Below are 14,705 nucleotides of genomic sequence, written 5' to 3'. Positions count from 1 at the left end.
TTCAGGTAAGCTGACCATAGTTGTTGGTCAAGTAGGTAGTGGCAAGTCATCTTTCTTATCAGCTATTTTGGGAGAAATGACCACTTTGAGAGGATCAGTACAACTCAATAAGTAAGTGTGAACAAGTGTCTACCACCAATGTCATCTGCTGATGACCACATGGGTGGGTGTTTGAATCCTGATAGCCAAGTCACTTCAATTCAAACTACCGTATTCGTTCCAATAACCGCCCATGCCCCAATAAGCGCCCACCCAGCGACTTTGCAACAAACACAATATGAAATTATTAACCGCCCATCCAATGTTGTCAAAATACTTCCAGTAAGCTTACCTGTCGAGTGACTTTACATGCATGCATGTGGGAAATTGAGCATCAAAAGTATCCAAAATGTGCACCAAAATTAAATTATGATGCTATTTCATAGTGGGTAGATGTATAGATATTAAAAATACTTCACAATAACCACTGCAAATGCCTTTAAAAGGCCAAGTTTGAGGTAATTCTGTCTCAAATTCGTATTTTTTGCCGGCGGTCGCCATGTTTACTCACAGTTAGTGCGCCCTCAAAAACATTTTGTCAATATAATATATAGACACATTTTGTGAGGGCGCACTAACTGTGCGTAACTAAATACTTTCAGATGGTGATTGATGACTAAAACAATGTAGAAAAATAAGCGCCCACCCAAAATGACTTTACGGTAATCTTTATTTTCTTCTTATTATACCACTGTTTATTTCTAGTGATAAGAGCACTATTGCCTATGCAGCTCAGAAGGCCTGGCTACTCAATGCTTCACTCAAGAACAATATTCTCTTTGGACAAGAACTAGATTATAGAAGGTAAGGTTGTATTAAGGGAACAAACCAAAAGATTGATGATGTCCTATAAACAAGTTTAGTTTAGGAAGGGAGAGGGTAAAAATACTCTTATTACATTTGTTAAAAACATTGGTCAGAAGGATGTGTCATAATATGTTTGTTACACTTTTCCTGATCAAATTGATTTCTTTTATCAAAACAAACATTGCAAAACCGTTTAAAAAATATATCCGCTATTCATGATTTGTATGGGTTGATTATTACATTCGATGCTGATTTCAGCTTAGCACCACTCAAAACTTTCCCAGGTATTTTCGTCGCACTGATCAGTCATCATAAAACTTTGGTTGCATATTTGACCTTGAACTTATTATTAGCCAAGTAAGTGAAAACAATGACCCAGTTTTATAAAGAGAAGGAACCGGAGTACCATATCAAATACATAAGGCTTGCAAGCTACCACGGCTGGGGTTCGAATCAGGGACCTCGGATGAATCACGGAGATGAGTAAAGTAAAGGCAGGCCACCCCACTATCTCGACTATAATAGTCTCCAGCACCAAAGTGACATGGAAATTTGTTTAAAAATCAAACAGCATGACTGTCCCATAAATGATTCTGTACCAGAGGCCCTTTGTTTTCATGGTTTTCATGATTGCATTACACTGTTAAAACGGTTGGGTATAACTTTTTAACATATCACTCTTTTGTTGGGTAATATTAAATACTGGGTAATATTAAATATTTCATCTTATTCTTGGATTAAATTTAACAAAGAATAAGCTAAAATATTTGATATCACCCCCTCCCCCAAATAGTGATATTTTACCCAACAAAGGGCTGTTCATATGGCACCCAGGGTGGGTTGAGTAAAGTTTTCCCCAACCATTAACATGTTTTAACAGTGAAGGACCCAAAAGCACATGTATAGGGTATGGTTGTTTTGGGGTCCCTGTTTTTTAGCCCTATCTTAGGGTAGTCTTGAGTGTTATGCATGCCTGAGTGCACCACTGAGAATCTTCCCACAACCAAAGGACTTTGGCACACCATCAGAGCGTCTTCTCCATCCACTCAGACTCGGATTCATTGGAACCAAAGGATGCTGTTTGTGGTCTCTTCAACTTCCCAGCCCTCTTTTGACCCCCTGCTTGGTTGACATGGATTTCAATCCTGTATTTTGAAATTATACAATGTATTGTTTTGTCAAATAATTCACTGTTGTGTGAAAGTTGAACAAAACAAAGCATATTTTTCATCCCTTTGTTTTGTAATCATACAGGTACAAAAAGTGTGTGGACGCATGTGCTTTACAAGCTGATTTAGATATTCTCCCTGCTGGCGATCAAACAGAAATTGGTGAAAAAGGCATTAATTTGAGTGGTGGACAAAAACAACGAGTTAGTGTTGCTAGGACAATGTATTCTGGCAGAGATATCATTGTATTGGTAGGTATATCAACTTTTCCTCCTTTTTGTGTGCTCTGTTCTGGATTTTGGTGCTAATCACCTCTTTTAATTGTCTTGTGCTCTTATTTTTGCATAATCGATCTTGTAGCTCTCCCACTGTTTTATTTCCTGTTCTTTTTGCTTGATCATGAAAAATTTCCTCATTATTCCTGTTTCTTCAATTGAATTGAATTTTTTGGACCTGAATATCTGAATATGTTATTTGTGATTCTTAAACACTTGAGAAAGATCCTGCAATCTTAATGGTTCTTAGCCGTGTGACACGATATAACATGGTTCAGTGTGTGCAGGTGCAACATAATACACATACTCGCTAATTGAACCAATCAGAGGCGCATACCAATTACGAGACTGATCGATTATAAGCCATAGGTAATTCCTTGTAAAATGATTTAATTTGATTGAAATTATAATATATATATGATTAATATATTGATATGAATCGAAGTGTTTAAAAATGGGAATAAAGGTAATGTTTTTAGCCGCTGTCATGCATCTATTGTCTCATATAACATGGGCAACATCATTATTTTTGTCATAAAACAACTCCGCTTCGCCTCGTTGTTTTACTTAAAATAATGATGTTGCCTGTAACAATAACTTTATTCTCTATATTACAACACCATTACAACACTCATATATTTATAACTCATATTTTGCATCTTTCTTGACTTACCCAAATCAGGATGATCCGTTGTCAGCTCTTGATGTGCATGTTGGCGGCCATCTTTTCCAGGAGGGCATTATGGAAATGCTATTGAAGAACAAACAGACAGTCGTATTAGTGACACATCAGCTTCAATACTTGCAGCATGCTGATTTGGTAAGCATTAAAATTTGAAAAAGGAGATGTAAACAACTTTGAATAAATATGTACCAAGCGACTTCTTTGTTCATTTTCTCTCCTTTATTGTTTCTTCTTTTCCTTCCGATAAAAAAAAAAACCAACATGGGTTGGGTTAGGCTTAAAACTAAAAGCAGGCTGGGGTCAATGATATTGTTAATTTATTTATAAATCATTGATTTACTGTCCTCTTGTCAATTAACATTCATAGATAATAGTGATGAAAGATGGTAAAATCCAACATCAAGGTAGCGTGCAAGAGATCCAGGAAAGAGATCCAGAACTCTACAACACATGGCAAGATGCCATACAACATGCAAGTGAGGCAGAAGAACCTACTTCAGAGTCTGGTGAAGAGACTGATACTCAAGAGGAACGTGAAAAATTGAAGCGACAGATCTCCAGGCAGATGACTATAGAGGATGTTAAGGACAAGAGTTGTGAGTAGTTTGGTATACATTAATATTGACTGCTATGTGGGGCAGCCCCAGGTTATAACATGGATTCAAGATCTCCTTAGGCTTATCATTTTAACCATGTCCCGAATATAAAGCAATCAATATTCGTTTTTTATATTCTGTAGGCCTACCATACATACAGATTTTTTGTCATATGATTCATTTAAAGGAACCTATTTTGTAATAATAATAATAAGGCCCTTGTACACATGCAATATATGTGATGCGATCAAGTAAAATCAGTCGGAACTCGGAAATATTGATTTTGAGATACAGCCAAAAAACTTAATATTTCTTTTTGTTTCTTCTTGTTTCGGAAACTCTTTAATTGCTCATATCTTTGGAACTGGTTGTTCAATTTCAATGGAGTTTTTTGCAAAATGCAGCTTTGTAAATGCTTGTTACTATCCTATAAGAAACTGAAAATTTAATATTTCTGAGTTCCGACTGATTTTGCTTGATCGCATCACATATGATTGTTTCCCAAGGCCATATTTACACATGTGCTTATTTTTCTGGTAGCACAGTGCTTTCAGTTCATTAGTTACCTATTTTATCATTGATCCACATGGGTAGGGGCTAACTTCTGTTTTATGGACTGTATGTCAACTTATTGCATTGAGATTGTGCATGCAATAGTTTGTTTCAATGCGCTAGGAATAGTTCAGATTGACAAAAAGTTTCTAAAATAGCTCTAACAATGTCCCATTTTTAACTAATCAGTAGACAGGAAAATATGAGATATAAATATAAATATTCCAGGGTATCATCCCTGATAGCCAGAGTTGTGACTGTTTAAAGATGACATGAGGTCCATCAGTTTTGATTTTCTCCGCATATTTCACAGTAACATTGTAAAAAGTAGCACATGTGTTATAATGTAGACTTGATTATAACATTTTGCAGATTTCCTTTTACAAATTAAGCGTACTGCTAACTGTCCAGCACATATTGTTTCCCACAAGGTCCCAACTCGTAAAAGGAGCCTCGCAACAGATTATAGGAATTCAAGTATTGCATTTTCAGTTCAACAGATTTTCTGTTTTGTCATAAATGAATATAGAAGTTGTTTTTTAACTATTAAAAAGTTTAAAAAGGAGTGAAGGGCAGTCTGTATAATGAATACTTGCATAACAACAAGAGCAGTGATATGAATAGTTGAGTGACTGAATAGTATTTTAAGGTAAACTGAAAGTGTATTAAGATGGGGAAATAAATTATTGTATTTCTATAAGGCTCATAGTGTAAAAATATTAATTGAAAAGAAAGCAATCTTATAGAAACGTGTTAATTTATATTATGAATTTCTTACTTACTTATCATACTTACAGTTGATAAAGAGGGTGGTAAACTGATTGAAAAGGAAGAAATGGAGAGAGGTTCAGTTGCTCTTGATGTGTATGGCTATTACCTGAGGGCTGTTGGCATTCCTTTGGCTTGTGTTGTAGCATTTGGTACCATTGCTCAGACTTCAATGACAGTTGGAACAAACTTTTGGCTTACTGCATGGTCAGAAGCAGGTCTCAAGGTGAGTAGAAAGGTCAAGCATTGTTGATGGTTGATTGGTGGTTTCATTACAATTTGGGTCTGCAATTGTATAATATTACCTGGTATTTTCTATCAACAATTGATCATGAATTTATTAAGCATGGTGTGTGCTGGGGTGCATGCGTATGTGTTTGCCGGCAAACGAGGACACACACAAGATTTTTCACTCTAAACTGCGGACTTACCTCCAACTGAGGACTGTCCTCAGTCTCAAACTGCTGCAAAAGACCTCAAATGCATGCTAAATGCATTTGAGCGATATTTGCTCTAAACTGCGGACCATACGTGTAAAAACTACAGTTCGCAGTTGATAGCTAAAATTCCAATTTGTATCATACACAAAAAGAAAATCTGCCATTTTAGGCCACGGTTAGGCGATGAAAACACCACACACACATCCGCGGTTAGATAGCAATATACAGTGTACGAGGTTGCCGGCAAACACACACTGGGGTGTTTTTTTGTGTGTGCACACCTGAAGGAGTGGAGGATGTATGCGTGTGCATCACGTTTACCATATTTTCTCTAATGATATCTTATATGAATTTTCTCATAGAATGACAGTAGATCTACCAATGACTACATCGCTGGCTATGCTGGCCTATCTGCTGCTACAATATGTTGTCAACTATTAGCTGTGTCAACTTTAGTTATTGCTTCACTGATTGCTGCCAGAACATTACATCTAGCCATGCTGAGGAATATCATCAGGGTGCCAGTGAGGTAAACAGGATTCACAAACATATACATGAGTTAAACAAACCAAAAGCAGCTGATATTTGACAAATGTGCTTCATGCATTAATTTTTGTTTGATTGATTCATTGTTTGATTGATTCATTGTTTGATTGACTTATTGATTGATTAAATCATTGATTGATCTGCAAATTAAATCAATATGTATATATATATGTCAGTATTACAATTCTGAGGAAAAAGCTTCAAGTGGCTTCATCTTGCTGTGACTGGAATTCAGTTTTCCTCCAACTACCAAGAAGCTTCTAAACAAAGGCAAAAGGTTTCTTCAACAACATTACAAATATTTAACATATCAATGCAATTCAAACAACATTACTCTGACCTTGTAGCCACAAAAATGCTTTTAAAGGCTAATCTAGACTTCAGAAATATACCTATGAGTTAAACTTATCCCAAGTAATTTGATACCTGTTGATATATATATGATGTTTTTTATTTTTGGGATTGTTTTTAGGTTTTTCGATACTACACCTATTGGACGAGTTTTAAACAGATTTTCGAGTGATACCCAGCTCATAGATCAGGTATGTGAATAAATGCTATAGGAGCATGCTCTCCTGTGCTAGCAGAAATGACCTTGGATATTGAGGCTTCTTGCATCTAAAATACACCTGTTCTTCTAAATCTGTCATTTGTTCCTTGTTGTGTTTTTCTCCTTATTTAATACCAGCAAGAAATGCAATCCACAACAGTACCTTATTCAACCTTATCTAATAATAAGCGTCCCAACCAAGTTTTTCAAGTGACAACTGTTGAAGTGCCCCTTTTCAATGTACCTGTACTGTAAATTAGGTAAAATGTCCTGAATTACCATCAGAATACTCTGGGTTAGAATTAGAATGATGACTTCAGATACAATGTATTTTCAATATAGCAAACATCCCCTCCCTCTCCCCCCCACACAGACTGACTTTAACTACAGTATTTTCATTTCGATAGATGTAGCTCATTTTGTATCCATTTGATATGATTGTATTTCTCTCTTTATTACAGAGGTTAGCTCAGACATACAATGGTCTTCTAGGTAGCTTTATGCAGTGTTTAGCTGCCCTCATTGTCAACACAATCGTTGTACCTTATTTCATCCTAGTGGTCTTACCTATTGCAGTGGCTTACTACTTCTTACAAAAATTCTTCATTACAACTTCAAGGTGGGTATGCATTGGTGGTAATTATTGGGTTATTTACAACAGCAAAATAAGAGCGATGTACAGATGAAAGCAAAATACAAAAGGTGATACTAGTGGGACCCTTTGCAACAAAATACATGTTTCAACTACAAATCGGAACAAAAAATTCAAAATAGAAATAAAGCTTTCTGAGGACAAGTTATAGGACTGAAAGCGATTTGAAAGTTTTACTCAGTAATCTTGGGAGGTGTCTTAAAGTTTCATTTAGAAGTAAACTGAACCCAAATAGAGGGATTGGTTGAGAAACTGATGAAAAAAGTAAAGGTAAAGGAGACGATCCTGTAAACAGTGATCGGAGTGCCCATCTCTCTTTCATTGGCGATTGGGCCAGACTCCTCCATGTAATGTTGCTATAGGGGAATCGCTACACCTCCTCTACAGCGAGTCTGTTACCTTCCCAGCATTTAAGAATGCCGGTACCCATTTAGACACCTGGGTGGAGAGGAGTAATCGAGATAAAGTGCCTTACTCAAGGGTACAACACGATGGCGTTGCCGGGGCTCGAACCCGCAACCATCCGATTATGAGTCAGTGCCCGTTCCGCTAGGGCACCGTGCTCCCAACAACATAAATAATACAAATGCGGTCACAATTTGTCACATCTTTACAAATATACAGCTTTCATACAGTTATCTGCCATGATTCCAATAGTTTTGTAGCCACAAGGGAAATTGTCTTGGTAATATGCACACTTTTTAAGGTTTTGTATTGGGAATTGGTCCGTAAATGTTTGTTGGAAGTGAACATTTTAGTTGTCCATTCATGTGATATGCCCACTAGCACCCAACATTGATTGGTGCGGGAAAGGAGGGTTGGGAGGTTTGGGAAGGGCTTAGGCTTGACACCAAAGAACGTAGCATATCAGAACGTTAAAATTAACTGAAATAGGCCATAATACGGTACACCTGTCCTCAACAACTTCTGATAAGCATTGTAGTATTGGGCTATTCCAGCTGATACCTATACACCCCTTTTGAAGACATAACCTTAATCTCCCACACAAGGGGTGTAGATTTCAAATGGAGTCACCCATTTATTGAACTCCATTTGAAATCCACACTCTCTGTGTGGAAGATTGAGGTCATGTCTTCCACAGGGCGTGTATGGATTTTATTTGGACTAGCCCATTCTGACAAATGAGGCATCGATATAGTCCAGGGTGTTGTTAATGTACTACATATAAACTATTTGATGACATACATAATTATTGTCCTGTGATATTACAGGGAACTGCAACGTCTGGATAGCGTCACCAAGTCACCAGTGTTTGCTTATTTCTCCGAGACTCTTGGTGGTTTGGCAACTATTCGAGCATTCAAGTAAGATTATTAATCTGTAGTAATTTTCCTTTAAATTCATTGGTTCTTGCCTGTGTCACATTAGAGTGCAGCTGGGTGCACATTGTAATGGGCAGTTGTGTGTATCATATGCAATTGCGTAACATGGTATGCATGCAGTGATCTCATGCTTCGGTGCGGTGGGTTATTTTGTGTCCTTGTGTGAAGAATTAGCAGTTTGTACCTGGGAGTGACTGGTTGAACTTGATAAAATTATGGGTGATCTGTTTTAGAATGAGTGGAACAACTCAGTATGCTGCCTCATTGTTCCATTTCAAATAGTGCTATTCCCCTTGTTATATCAGGTAATAGAGACACGGCTAGGTCTCAAAACAATGATTTTATTCTCTAATATTGACACAAAACTCAACATGATTAATTTGAACTGATACAAAAACATTTGATGCTTGTCTTATCAGCTTCTGTGTGGTTTGATAGGAGAAAAGTCAGTAAGCAACCTCAACAATATGGAAACAAGTCTGCTGAAAAAGTCAACTCTTCCAGGGCAAAATAATTTCATGAATTGTTGGTCCACCATTAAAAACCCTTCATTGCAATGACTTCATCTTGTAGATCTCACAAAATGTACACATTTTAATTAGCTTTGTTTTATTCTGCAAATACTGCTGTATTTCTGATCGCTCTCAAAATGCATTTAATTCTTACTAGTCCACTGAGCTCATATTTGTTTTGATATTTTGCAGGGATCAGAAGCGTTTCTATGACACCATCATGGAGAGGATTAACATCAATCTTGGAGCTTATTTGTATTTACAGACAGCTAATAGGTGGCTTGGTGTGAGACTGGTAAGCTACCCACCCCAACCTCCCCCTATCTACCACCACCCCACCCAACATCAGACAGCCAATAGGTGGCTTGGTGTGAGACTGGTAAGCTACCCACCCCAACCTCCCCCTATCTACCACCACCCCACCCAACAATCAGACAGCCAATAGGTGGCTTGGTGTGAGACTGGTAAGGTACCCACCCCAACCTCCCCCTATCTACCACCACCCCACCCAACATCAGACAGCCAATAGGTGGCTTTGTGTGAGACTGGTAAGCTACCCACCCCAACCTCCCCTATCTACCACCACCCCACCCAACATCAGACAGCCAATAGGTGGCTTGGTGTGAGACTGGTAAGCTACCCACCCCGACCTCCACCACCCCTACTCAACATCAGTAGCCAATAGGTGGCTTGGTGTGAGACTGGTAAGCTACCCACCCCAACATTCACCAATCTACTACCACCCCATCCAACATCAGACAGCCAATAGGTGGCTTGGTGTGAGACTGGTAAGCTACCCACCCCAACATTCACCAATCTACTACCACCCCATCCAACATCAGACAGCCAATAGGTGGCTTGGTGTGAGACTGGTAAGCTACCCACCCCAACATTCACCAATCTACTACCACCCCACCCAACATCAGACAGCCAATAGGTGGTTTGGTGTGAGACTGGTAAGCTACCCACCCCAACATCCACCAATCTACCACCACCCCACCCAACATCAGACAGCCAATAGGTGGCTTGGTGTGAGACTGGTAAGCTACCCACCCTGACCTCCACCAATCTACTACCACCCCACCCAACATCAGACAGCCAATAGGTGGCTTGGTGTGAGACTGTTAAGCTACCCACCCCAACCTCCCCAATCTACCCCACCCCCACCCAACATCAGACAGCCAATAGGTGGTTTGGTGTGAGACTGGTAAGCTACCCACCCCAACATCCACCAATCTACCACCACCCCATCCAACATCAGACAGCCAATAGGTGGCTTGGTGTGAGACTGGTAAGCTACCCACCCCAACATCCACCAATCTACCACCACCCCATCCAACATCAGACAGCCAATAGGTGGTTTGGTGTGAGACTGGTAACCTACCCACCCCAACATCCACCAATCTACCACCACCCCACCCAACATCAGACAGCCAATAGGTGGCTTGGTGTGAGACTGGTAAGCTACCCACCCTGACCTCCACCAATCTACTACCACCCCCACCCAACATCAGACAGCCAATAGGTGGCTTGGTGTGAGACTGTTAAGCTACCCACCCCAACTTCCCCAATCTACCATACCCCCACCCAACACCAGACAGCCAATAGGTGGCTTGGTGTGAGACTGTTAAGCTACCCACCCCAACCTCCTCAATCTACCCCACCCCCACCCAACATCAGACAGCCAATAGGTGGTTTGGTGTGAGACTGGTAAGCTACCCACCCCAACATCCACCAATCTACCACCACCCCTACATTACAAATATTCCAAAAAATCAGGTTTGAAAAAAAATCAACTATAAGCTCATACATTATGGCTTTAAAGGTCTATGTGGGGTTTTTGTTGTCTCAATTTTTATTGATTTGTTTACTTTGCCTTTTCTGATCTCTTTACTTTATGGAAACACACGTTTTATACACCACGTAATTTACTTATATATTTGTTTATGAATAAAAAAGTCTTGTTTAGGTCACGAAAAAAGAAAACCCTGTTCTACAGGCCTGACCGATCCAGATTTTGAACAAGTTGGGGAAAAAAATTCCTGTACAAATATGAATGCTGACCCAAATTTCAGAAATTTGCGGAACAATTAATTTTTTTTGTATTTTCTCAAATTGCAAGTTATTTACAGATTTTAATGATTTTTTGGGTCATTTCCAAAAAAAGGGCCGACCGACCGACCCTACTCGAAAGGTCTGTCTGCCCGTAGAACAGGCTTTCTTTTTTCCGTCGCCTTACTGATTGTTTTATTCTTTGCAATCTTGCATAATAATCTGCATTATAACTCTTTGTTACTTGCATGTAGGATTTGGTTGGTGCCTTGATTGTTCTTGTTGCTGGTATGTCGACAGTACTAGGAGCCTTATACCTTGGAGTAGAACCAAGTCTGGTAGGCTTGGCAATCACCTATGCACTTCAGGTAAGAAATTCAAATCAAGTAGACCTGTTTGCAGTAAGTTTGAAGGTTCTTCAGTTTTGAATGACCAGAAAGTTCTGGTCATCTTATGAACCAGTAATTGATCTTATTACCAAATCTGTCTTCTGGCTTTGATCTTGTGATCCCAAGTCATAAATTTTGTACAATTTCGGTTAGCCTTTCTTTATATAATTCCCAGGTTATTGAGTGGATTTACTATTACCAATCAGTTAAAAACCTAATGGGTTCCGTTGGTCATTTTGTATGTTTTTCTCCCCCCACCGGACTCAAGTACAGGGAATAAATAATCACGAAAAAAAAAAAATTATTGACAGATTTTGTAAATTGTTTGGAGCAAGGAATCACTTTCATTGTTATAATGTAAACAGGGTATACCAAAATAAGTTCAGTGTTATTATTGCAACAGGTAAAGTAATGCAGATAAACTCCACAATGCCATCCATTTAAGGCATACATAGAGGCACTCCACATATCAAGATAATACTGCTGCTACTGAGCTTCTTTTCCAGTGGATATCGTATACAATGCATATCATCTTTACGAATACCAACTGCAATAAATTAATTAATTTTAGCAATTAACCCTAACAGAACTAGGACTCACTAAAGCTCACTATTAAAACCGCTCTGCGTGCATGCATTCCACGGGACTTGATGACGCAATCAGACCAAGTCATATATACCCAGGGAATCGTTGGCTGGGCCAACGTCACCTGTGTAGCTACATGCTGGGGATCTTCTGCGTGGCATGCGAGGGGTCCGAGGTTCGAATCCGGGGTGCCAAGTGACTTTCTTCTTCATCTTCTCTCCTTTTCGTTCCTTCTTTCCCTTCCGATAGCCAAAAACCTCGGGTAGGGTTAGGGTTAGTGACCATGCATATTTTCCCTATATGCCTTCTTAACCCTAACAGAACTAGGACTCACTAAAGCTCACTATTAAAACCGCTCTGCGCATGCATTCCACGGACTTGATGACGCAATCAGACCAAGTCATATATACCCAGGGAATCGCTGGTCGGGCCAACGTCACCTGTGTAGCTACATGCTGGGGATCTTCTGCGTGGCATGCGAGGGGTCCGAGGTTCGAATCCGGGGTGCCAAGTGACTTTCTTCTTCATCTTCTCTCCTTTTTCGTTCCTTCTTTCCCTTCCGATAGCCAAAAAACCTCGGTTAGGGTTAAGGTGATCGATTTAACTCCGGTTCAAACTATCCATTGTCCAGATCACTACCAAGTGAGCTAATGATAGTGATTCATATTTTTGTCAATGACAGACAGTGAGAAGACTGCTTACCATTTTGGATTTGAAACTGGTACCATCAGTTAAAGGAAGGTGATCCAATAACATGTAAATGTTCCTTGTAAGTGTGATTAATTCCTTGTGGAATTACTTACATTTATACAGTGTGATACTGGTATCTACAGTGTTTATATTAATGATAATCATGTAATAAAATAATATCAAATGAAAGATCCTATTTTTCTCATTAACATATTGAAATTAGTAGTTCCAAATCGGTGTATTCCCGCAGATATCATCAAAAAACTGTTGAATTAGTCTCAAGTATGGTATACCACAGTCAAAACTAATAAAACAGTTTTTGTTGATATCTTCGGAAATATATGGATTTGGAACGCCTAATTTCAATATACAGGGGAAAGAAGAATTACGCATCGCACGCTAGCACATTTAAACATGAATTTACAAATGGAAACATAACATGCATAGACAGATATACCAGAGAAAAACTCTGGACATACCTGCCAAAGCGAGACCTCTCGCTTGTCGGGCGGCGCTCTACCACTGAGCTACACAGACTGTCCCTGATAAACAGGACTCAAGTCTGGTACTTATGGATATGAGCAGTCAAGGGTGAACAGTACAAACAACACATTACATACCAGTGTACGAGATTAATGATGCTTACCCGCCAGCCTAATATAATCATGGTAGGTATTTTAAAATTGAAGGAGAATTCACGAACCCAGTTCCCTTTGTACTATGATCTTTATGAGTCGATACTGAGCAATCGGGTATGAATGGTGCACTATCGATTTGCTAAGCTTCTTATCTATTGAGCTTGGACGGTTATTAACCACCGTTATCGCGACTTCTAAGCAGAGTGACGTCATTTTTACCCACAAAGCATTGTGGCCGTGACCATAAACAAAGGAAAACAATTTACTTCCGGTAATTTTATAACGCCAATATTTCTTATGGCCAAGCTTGGCGGATCATAGAAACAACATTGCCAGTCTTGGAAAACCTTTCCAAATCATATCCACTGGTTTAAAATTCCTGCAGACACCGCCAGTATTACTAATCATGATCAGAAAAAATACATAAATTCACCGTAACTTTGGAAGGAAATGAGGGAATTCGATCAGGTTTTTGCTAGTAAATCAACTTGAACTCGGAAACACAATGACGCAATCGAAGATCATGTGACCGATGCAAAAGGGCACTAATACCATCCATTTCTGGTACGGGTCACGGGGGGGGGGTCTGTTTAAATTAAATTTTAAAATAGATGATCGATATTGTCGCATAACGATCATAAACATCAAAGGCCGTGTCTGAGGGACTGCACTGATTAAATCCATTCAAGTGACGACTCGCGTTGAATAGCATAATCGGCTTAACCCTATTGAGTGGATTAGGATTTTTCTGTGGAACCTCCTTCTATAATACCTACCATGATATAATCATACAAACAGAGGAAGAGGCTTACACATCATACACTGGAACATTGAAACATTCAAACATTACAACTAGCGCACAAGATCAAATTAATGATGCTTAATCGTTATTCTTAATATATCTGGGGTTCAAGTCCCCGCACAGGCAGGTATGTCCAGAGTTTTTTCTCTGGTGTATCTGTCTATGCATGTTATGTTTCCATTTGTAAATTCATGTTTAAATGTGCTAGCGTGCGATGCGTAATTCTTCTTTCCCCTGTATATTGATATATTAAGAATAACGATTAAGCATCATTAATTTGATCTTGTGCGCTAGTTGTAATGTTTGAATGTTTGAATGTTCCAGTTTATGATGCGCAAGCCTCTTCCTCTGTTTAATTTCAATATGTTAATAAGAAAAATAGGATCTTTCATTTGATACAAAAATATGCATTTTGATGGGATAAGTGGGGGATGAGGCCGACAATTGGGTCACCCACCTAACAAATGAACCCCAATTGATGTTATCATTTATAGGTAGCTGGTTACCTGAATTGGTTAGTAAGAAATGCAGCTGATATTGAAATGCAGATGAATGCAGTAGAACGTGTCAAGTATTACTCCAATATACACAATGAACCCTATGAAGGCAAGTACA

At 39.0% G+C, this 14,705-nt stretch overlaps 1 pseudogene; it reads left to right on the top strand.

Moving 5' to 3' along the window:
• LOC140149131 (ATP-binding cassette sub-family C member 9-like) overlaps positions 1 to 14,705 on the top strand; it is a 57,222-nt pseudogene that overhangs the window by 30,269 nt on the left and 12,248 nt on the right.

Source organism: Amphiura filiformis, chromosome 3 (genome assembly GCF_039555335.1).
Source record: "Amphiura filiformis chromosome 3, Afil_fr2py, whole genome shotgun sequence".
Classification (NCBI taxonomy): domain Eukaryota; kingdom Metazoa; phylum Echinodermata; class Ophiuroidea; order Amphilepidida; family Amphiuridae; genus Amphiura; species Amphiura filiformis.
This window is presented reverse-complemented; position numbering and strand designations above follow the sequence as displayed.